The sequence below is a fragment of the Hippoglossus hippoglossus genome, chromosome 21 (assembly GCF_009819705.1).
Source record: "Hippoglossus hippoglossus isolate fHipHip1 chromosome 21, fHipHip1.pri, whole genome shotgun sequence".
NCBI lineage: Eukaryota > Metazoa > Chordata > Actinopteri > Pleuronectiformes > Pleuronectidae > Hippoglossus > Hippoglossus hippoglossus.
This window is the reverse complement of record NC_047171.1, coordinates 15,156,781-15,166,705: the sequence shown is the minus strand read 5'-3', so window position 1 is coordinate 15,166,705 and position 9,925 is coordinate 15,156,781. Positions and strand designations below refer to the sequence as shown.

Sequence of the window (9,925 nt, the reverse complement as noted above, 5' to 3'; positions counted from 1 at the left end):
GCACTGCAAATATCTGTTGTTTTCACTGTTTTCTTTTCACATTTGAACTCACGTCCTTGTTCTGTCTTTAACCCCAAAACACTATTCAATCACTATTCACAGATATTAGAAGATGTACTTCTACTACTACTACTACTACTACTAATAATAATAATTATTATTATAACAATATGTGAGAAAACATACCTCCCACCTTTATAGATGATAAAACAACCCAACAAAAAGGAAGAGAATAAAAAAAAAAGAGAATAAAACATATAAAGAAATAAAGGAAAATTCCTATATCTAAATGACCAGTGCAATAACAAATCAATATAGACCTAAATGTATTTAACTCCTGGCAGAATTACACTAACAAAGTATTTATCACCACCAACCAAGAGCACATAAAGCCACCAAGGCCAAAAGTCCCCTTTACTCTGAAGCTGCACCAAATTCCACACACTCAAAGAAATCAGTTCCTGATATTTACAGGCCTTGGGAAATATCACAATGTTAAAAAAGTGATTCCTATAAAAAATTCCTATATCTGCCCCTTGATTCGGACCAAAATATAAAGTGTTCTTCCCTGACTTACACCACATCCTTCCACCAAGTGTTGCTGTAAAACCAGTATTTTATAGTTTATCTGGAGTAATCTTGTTTACAAACAAACAAGCATGAAAAGAAATGTATAGGGGTGAAAACATAACCTCATTGCAGAGGTACATACATTTCAATTTCTACATAACCAGTCCAATAACAAATCAATATAAGTAAAGGTCTATGTGTATTAAGACTGGCAGAAAGTATTAGATATCATCGCCAACCTACTGCAAATAAGCTGCAGTAGTTTTAAACAGTGAAACTCTGAGAGCCACTGAAAAACCAGTCTTATAAAAACTAGCCATTCTTTATACTGATCTAACACATCACATAAAAATACAACGATCAAATACCTTTAAAAGGTCAATACAAATATTCATTTATTTTTTACTTTAACAAATGTGACTTTGACACAACTGCTATGATTTTACATTTTCTGTTGTATAAAAGAAGACAGGGACGTGTCAGCTGCATGACAAGTGGGAAAACTTTTTCGTTTCTTCATCATTTTTCCTTTCTCTCTCGTTCGCGCTCTCTCTCACACACACACGCACACAGACACACACACATGCTGTTCAGCTCCTAGATATGTAAAACTGAGGCACGTGTAGTCGATAAGTATTTACAACACAGCCCTAAAACAAAACCACACGGTCAGTGACCACAGCAACAATTGTGTAAATATTAATTTACAACACAACATGCCTCCCACATACAGAAGATCTAAAAAATACAGACCCAATATCAGAGAAATCAACCGTTTCATTGACGCACAGCACAGGTTTATGTTCCAGCAGTTGCAGATAGGTGGCAGCAGTGTCTACACACAGAATACTGACAGCAGAAATACTGACACTAATTACTTATTTATAAAATCTTAACACATGTTTAAACACTTGCCAGCATGAGCTAAGAGTCCATTAATATTGGATAGGGATTTTATTTCAGGGAGAAAGTCCAATCTTTTGAAACGCCTCCTGAGATCTGTGTTTAATAACTATTTGTATTTTTAATACATTGTCAGAGCCTCAGGGATCAGTGTGTTTCACTTTGCTGTTACGCACAGATGAAATAACACGTCCTCCTAGATCCAAATCAGGGGGAAATGTTCCGGAATGAAACATCACGAGTGCAGATATAAAAATCTAAATGACCTGTCCCGACAATACGTCCCTCTGATCAGTGTACACTGCACACACTTAACTGTACAAAACATAATGACAAGTCACATGTGTTTCTTCACAATCTATTGGCTGGACCGTCGCGTTTTCAGCTCGACTGCGTTTGGCTTTTTTTTCTTTGTCCGACATTTACAAAACGTGTCTTCAGCTATTTACAGTCCAGTTTATCTCCACAAATACGGTGCAGACATACAAGGTAAAAAAAAATGTCTTTGATACAGTAAAAAAAAAAGAAATCCTTCAAACCGAACACGATTTCATATAAAATTGAGGATACGGTATATTCACATAAATACTGTACATAAGTGTGTGATACAGGACAGATAAATAGTCATTGCTAAGACAGAAAAAAAGCAGTTTTGGTGAAAAGGGTTCAGTTTTATATCAAATATCCTGGTCACTACGTAACGCTAAAAAGAAAAGGGGAGACAGGCTAAGAAGACAAACCCCGGGTGTATAATATACTCAACACACACACATGCTCGACACACACACACACACAGACTTTTGCATCCTAAATCACACACTCCTCCTAAAACTCTCCCACGCAGGCACACACTGGCACATGCAAGTAAAGTGGAGGGTCATCTGAAGTGCATAGAGGAATACCTGAACTGTGTTCTGCAAAAGTCAAGATAGAGAAATCCAATCATACTCCCGCCTGTTTTTTGTCTTTTATTGTCTTCTTTGTCTCCCGGGACAACGACAAGGACACTGAGATATTCTATATGAGAAATAACACAAACAAAGTACAAAAAAAAGTAGTACAAAATGCTATTTTTTGAAAAATTCAGTCAGATCATGTTAACAAGTCCAGCAATCGGCGGCAGGGGCTCTGTTAAAACTGAGGTTTCTGATTGGAGCAGCAGTATAAACTTGTGGGACTTGGGGTCGATGTACTCTTCAGTGATTCGGATGTAAGGGATGCTCTTGACGGTGATGGCCAAGCTGAAGTCGAGACACTTAAGTAGGAACTCTGTCCCCTCCTTGAGGCCGCTGGTGACGGACGCCTCGCTGATCAAAGTCCACTGATCTGCCATCCAGCGCTCAGGGCCGTACTGCAGAGTCGGACCAGGGGCCAGGTAGGCCTCAAGGAAGGCCTGAGACACACAGAGACAGCCAATGAGTCGACAACATTCAACAAGTCAAGTATTTTCATACTTCGAGATGAAAGTCTAAATATTACAAGAATAAAGTCATGATTGAAAAAAGAAATTACAATATCAAGAGAATAAATAGAAAAACACATTATGAGGAAATAAGTAGAGAGGATAACTCATGTTCACCAGAGTTACTCATTCTGCCTTCAGGGTCCAAGATCTGGATTTTCATAAATAAATGACTTATAAATAAATGACCACTAAAGTGGTTAAGATACAGTTTGCTCCTCTGAGTGATCTGAGCTCTTTGCTGAGGAGACATCAGCTCAGTCGCCAAGTAAACATGCATGATGTGTCTGAACCATCGACTCTATCTGAAGGTGTGACAGCTCCCAAAAGTGAAGTCATGGTTTCTCTATTGTCCCCTGGTGGCTGCTGCAGTGTAGGTCGGATACCCTGCCTCCTCCATGTTAGTGGATGGGATATGGAGGAAAATAAATTTTAAATAAAATAAAATTCTGGTTTAGGTAGTTCTTATCACACTGATGTATGCTCAAGTGTTAAATATTCCAGTATGTTTGGTTTTAATTATATATTTTACGCTATAAAAATGGGGTGAACCGTCCTGATTGACAGCTGAGACTGACTGACCGTGATTTGGTCGAGTGCCTTTTTTCGGCAGGACCTCAAAACAAACTATGATCACTACTACGCAGACTACGGATCCAAATGACACCAAAAGTGCAAAATGGGAGCATTCATATCCCTTATATTCTCGCTTCATTTTTGTACAACAGGGGGGAAGTGGAGACGAGTTGTCCATCTTCATATACAGTCGATGTATCAGCTCTTCAAAAACACTAGTTAGACCAAGACAATAAGACTATAAACTGTCAAATTTAAAGCTGACCTTAGGGCTCATGTTATTCACGAGGCAGAAAGCGAGGTGCTTCTGGATGCTCTCCATGCTGTGGCAGTGCTGCCTCCTGGTGGTGCGGAGGGTACTTCTGCAGGGCCCGGGCCATGGAGGGAAATATGGCCAGGGCCGCCTCTCGTACGTCCATGATGTCCGAGGTGGCTGCGCGCTCATCCTCTTTCTTCATGCGCCGCACATGAGTGAAGGCCTCTTCCACGGCCACCACCAGCCTGGCCAAAGCAGCTTAGTGTCAGCTCTCAAGGTTACTGTTCTTAATCCATACTGTTCAATAAGCAACGCATGTACACCACATGATATGGGACTCAGAATAATGCTGGCTTTACCCATCATCTGTCAAAGTAATGGCCTTCTGTAGCCGTCTATAATATTCCTTAGAGCTTTATACAGTCATGATGTGACAGTTGCCCCTGCTGCTCTCATCTAAATCCCTGAATAAATTCTCATCAGTTTGATCATATATTACATAGTGAACACTGCTGCCTATATTATAACATCCCATAGCGCACAAACATGGAATGAAACTGCTTAACATTTGTATTTCAAATAATATGAGCACACAGGAAAAAAATGTATATAGGCAAAGTACAATTAAGATGTTTTTCTTCAGTTCTATAGACCTGAATAGTGAGAATCCAATTTCATTTTTCATTGCACATAAGAGATAACTTTTTTTTTATAGATATTTTTTGGGCAGACATTTCGCCTTTATTGACAGGACGGCAAGCGGGATATGAAATGCAATGAGAGGCTGTTGCAGGAAGATTCAAGCCTTCAAATTTGCAGTATACATATAAGGCTACATCCATATGTTGTCGTTTCAAAATCGTGTTTTTAAATCAAAACAATCTCTGTCAAGACTAACATTTTGGCGCTGAACCAGTTTGAATCCCGTCCGTACCAAACACCTGAAAATGCATATCACATGACCACACATGTACCCTGTGCATGTGTGTGCCGGTGTAAACAGGATTTGCTGGAATAATAGCTAGAAATTAGTTGCACAGCAGCTGGTAGCAAAGACGACAGGGTCAGCGAGGCTTGTAATAGATTATCAATGTTGTGTTCTACACTGGCAGCCGAGGCTGATCCGTATCAGAGTTGATGCGTCACCAAATGACAACGGGGGAATGTGGATGTAGCCAGAAGTCTCTCACTATATATAGTTATCCTTGTGCTGCTTTAGCTTCTAAGTCAATCAGACTTGTGTCACGCTGAGTTACAGAAATGCTAGAGTGCCCGTTGTCCCGACTGCAAAATTGCGATCACACTCAGTTTGTCCTGAGCTGCTTGTCTGAAAGGAGTCTCTGGATCTGTATGTCACCCTCAGACATGATGTCATTTCTTTCCTCATGACTCACTGGCTTTACGTTTGCGGACTCTTCTCTCATAGTCCGGTCCTCCTCGTAGTAAAGCTCATTGTGGGCGCTGTCTTTGCGTTTGGCGGCAGCTGTAACCATGGCCCGTGACTGATTCCCATTAGCAGCCTGAGCCCCTGCTGGGTTTCCTGGGGCTGCACCAAAAGGAGAAGATGGAGGCAAATTGGTTAAATTCGTCCCGGGTTGGGAGGAAGTGGTCCCTGACCCAAACCGATTGGTGATGAATAGGCTGTATCTCGGTTCTAATCGGAGAAAAGAAAGGGAGAACTGATGGAGGAGAACTGATGGAGACTGAGGTCCTACTCCATAGACTTTTGAGTAAGATTGGAAGGGTCTCGGTGTTATCTTCACAACTTATCTGGACCAACCTGCCAGATCATGTGTCTCAGCCCTCAGTGAATGTTAATTATAGCGCAGAGGAAAAAGAAGCAATTTCAACTGGAAGGCTCCGCGTTTCTCCGCAGACAGGATCAAGCAGGGAGGCTTTTCATTTGGGCCGTGTTGGGGGTGGGGTGGATGAGATATCATCGTTCTACACTACAAAGGCCGTAGTTCTTGTCTGATCTGTGAATTTACTGATTTGTGTGACAAACCCATAAAGCTAATGGAGCTTGTACAGCAGTTTATTACAGTTCCTGGGGTTTCATTGTGGGGGGGAGTAAGATCTGGTCCATATTCATGAAGATCAGCAGCGTTCGGAGGAGGCTATAGCTGCAGGTCAGTTAAGGATATAAATCATTAATAATATAATCTGCATATGTGTGCGCGTGCAGGTGAGAGGAAGCGTCGAGTCTCGTAGTAAAACATGGATGAAAACCGTCCTCGTATAAACTGTGGAAAGAATGACATCAGATAAAATCACACGGAGGATTGCAAATACTTTCCACTGAAAACAAGCGTGAACTGAAGATTCTTTAACTTCCTGGCCTACATATTCGTGCAATTAGAAGAACATCCGTGAATGAAAGAGAGAGAGGGGTGGGTGGGGCTGAAGTGAATGAAAAATGAAATCCAGACGGAAGGGGAAATAAGAAAAGCAGGAGCGAGTCGGGCTGAAGGAGAGATGTGGGAGTATGTGAGAAATGAGTGTTACTCTGATGAATTATTTAAGTCTCAAAATTCCACAACCCTCCAGAGGCTTCTCCGCTGCTCTTTGATCGGGAAGGGGTGGGGTAGGTGGTGCTGTGAGGACACCATATCCCATACTGCACCCCTGCTCTAAATCCACAGTGCTGTGTAAGGTGGGGGGGATTGATGGGTGGTGAGTGGGCTTTTAACTGCGGGAAAGGATGCAATCTGTGGCGTTGCAGGATGCATGTCTGTGGGTGCAGGGAGGCAAAGCCACAGTAGGAGTATGTGAGTGCTTTCTGTAGATGCAGTGTATACATTGTGTCAGGGACGGAGGCTTTAGAGCGCCGTAAATATGGAGCCAACCGAACCATGAAATTAGCAGCTTCCTGTGATAAAGTGCTGTGTGGAGCCTTTGAGGACATTTATCTGTACTTACTGTCCAAAAGGTACGTTCTCAGTTTGTTTTTAAAAGCTGCTCGCGGAAGAGATGGAGATGAAAAAGAAAAGGAGGAGCATAGTAAAGAAGACATGGTAAACAAGAAGCTGGCTTCACAAAGACAGACTCTGACACTGGCTGTGAACAAACTACTATAACTAATAATATTAGCAAATTAACATATTCAAATACGTAGATTTCTAAAATCAAGAAAGCTGGCACAAAGCTGTTTAGTTCTTATGACGGAGTGTTAGGGCCACATTGAAGAAAAGAAATCACACATTTTAGGAATAATGTCACTATATTAGGAGAATAATGTTGTAATTTAATGAGAAAAAAATTCTAATTTTCAAAAGAGTAAAGTTGTAATTTAATAAGAAAAAAGGAATAATATCACAAGAATAAATCTGAAATTAATGAGAAAAGTTTTTTAATATTAAGAGAATAAAGAAAGAATTCTCTTTAGGAAATAAGCACAAGCAGAACTTGTGTTTGCTGGAGTTCCACTCCCATCTCACTGTTTCTTGAGAAACTACAAAATATATATGTAACCAATAATAATCTCTCACGTCACCGCTACCAAACATTTTCTCCTCCACAAAAGAGGCAAGCCTGTGTGTCTCTTTCCTCAGAATAGACAGTTTCTCAGTTAGTATGATGATGTGCTGCTGACACGCTGATTCTTGAAAGCTCCAATTGTTCTTGATTATCATAAGTGGGACTAATTTGCCATGAATTCTGGGTAATAAGGCAGAGAGCAGCTGCTTCAAACCACTCAGCTCCTTTCACTTCAATAAAAAATAGTCAAATTTTAAAATTCAGTGAGTGTAACAAAACATGCAGCATAAATGTTTTAATGTAGCAGGACTCAGTTCCTCTGCTTCCTCATCAGTCAGGTTGACAGACACTGCTGTTTATTTGCAACATATCACTGTGTTCACTAACAACTTGTCTCCTATGTCACAGCTCTGTTGACGACACATCATACAATTATACACCAGCTTTCCTTTTTTTCCATTCGGTGCCACTAGTCAGCAGGCGTTGCCGATTGTTGCCATGGAAACACTGCTTAGCAGGTGTCACTGACTGTTACCATGGAAACACAGCTCTTAGTTCTGAGTTAGGCCGGGGACGAACTGTGTCGGTAAAACTAAGTCAGTCATTAGTTTTGTGAAACTAATCCGCAAGAGACTAATCCTTAGGCTGACGTATCATTATTTTATAAAATGATACTTATAATTATCATTATATTATATAATGATACTTATGTATATATATACTTATATACACATATATACTGTATGTGATACTGGATGGAATTATAAGGACAGATGAGGCGACTAACCGTCTACGTTGTAGACCTTTAACCCGGCCAGGTGTTTGGCGGCCCGGTGCTTCGAGGCAGACAGAAGCGCTGGGTTATGGAGTGGAAAATCTCTGTAGTAATACTCCAGAATGGACAGAGCGGCCTTTTGAACACTGTGGAAGACGAGAGAGAGACAAGTGAAAACTCAGACAGTGTTCGAATATGATTTACATTATGGTTAAGTTATATATGAAACTGAATAATGACATTCAACTCACTACAAAGTTAGTTTTTATTCATTATTATGATAGACAGTCTACGGAGGATTTCCATGATTTGCATCACCAACTTTATCTCATCCTTCCTGCGGTCGCCATGTGTGACGAGAAATTATTAACGCTTCTTTTCTTTTTTTTTACATGTAGACCTGTGTTGTTGCAATCCACCTGCAATGAATTGTGGGATAGGTTGGCCTGAGAGGGATCCACTCATTGGAGTCTTGAAGATGAAGGATGCATTTATCGGCTGCGGTTGAAGTAGCCTTTGAAATTCGACAGCCTATTTCAGCGCAATTGATCTTCAAATGCAGCCTCAGAAGGATGCAGCCCCTGAATTGAAACACCACTACTGTCTTTTAGATTCCACCCGTTCTCCTTGAGTTTTAGTGGGAGATTTGGGTGTGTTATGTTAGAGGCTGGTCTGGAAAGTTCAGGTTGAAATTCATCACAACGTCCATGATGTATGTGAGTGCAGCTCCCCTCGAAATTATTGGAAGCTGTTAATATAATGTGTATTTTTGATCTGTGACTGTGTCCTGCTCCTGTAAACAGGTCTCCACTCCCTGTTTATCATCCTGCAAATTCAAACTGCGCCCAGAAAAAGAGTGTAAATTGTGTTTTTAGCCGCATCACGCGAACCTCATCTAATTACCCCTTGTTGTGTCATAGTCAGACAGACACTTGTCCGAAGCAAAAATAAAGTAGGACAGCTATAGGACGAGTGCCTGTGTCCGTCAATTTATCTTCCCTCCCCCCCAGACTCACATAATAACCCACCTTGAGCGAACTAGACAAGGAGACTGACGAGTAACTCAATTACTGCCTGTGTCAGTCTTCCCTGTGGCCTCCAATTACACACGTACGTCAACATGGTGGAGACTGATGATTGTGACCAAGTGTGTCTGTATCTTAATGTGAATTCTACAGAGAGGTAATAACAGCGAACGTGCTCACAAACCTGAGCTGTCCTATGTTGTAGTGACGCGACTCCCCGTCCGTGGAGCGGATGACGCACACGCTGTAGCAGGGCTGCAGCTGGCGGAGCTCCAGCAGCACCACGGCCAGGTAGTGGACAAACAGCTGGGAGTCCACGAGGGACACGGCGAACTGGACGATGCCGTGGTAGTCCTCGTCCTGCTTAGACCACAGCACATGATGAAAAGATCAGTGGTGTGTGTGTGTGTGTGTGTGTGTGTGTGTGTGTGTGATGGGCAGCAAACGACGTACAGCAGATTTGTGAAATATGTCATCAAGTCGGAATCAAACAAAACAATTATAATGGATAAAACAAATGAAAGATAGCATTGCAGAAATAAAGAAAGAAACGTGAGAGCTATTTACCATATATAGCTATACACCTATATAGAATAAAAAAGTATGATTTTGCTATAGTTACAGTATATATTTATGTACGAGCCAAAATTCAAATCTTTTCTCTTGGCTTAAATGAGTAATTATTATTTCTTTGGCAAAACAAATATATCATAAAGTTGTCCCAGATAGAGATTATTATTCTCAGATAATCACTTTGATACATCAGTATAACCAATGTTAAAATTTAACCTCTTAAACTCTTGTGATTTCTATAATTTCAAACCTGGAGTGGCAGCGATATAAAAGATATATTTTGTAAAAGCTGACAGTGAGTACATGCT

The 9,925-nt window shown here is 40.9% G+C and overlaps 1 pseudogene; it reads right to left on the bottom strand.

Moving 5' to 3' along the window:
* Positions 1-1,335: 1,335 nt before the first annotated feature.
* Positions 1,336-9,925, bottom strand: part of LOC117754970 — a 13,085-nt pseudogene continuing 4,495 nt past the window's right edge.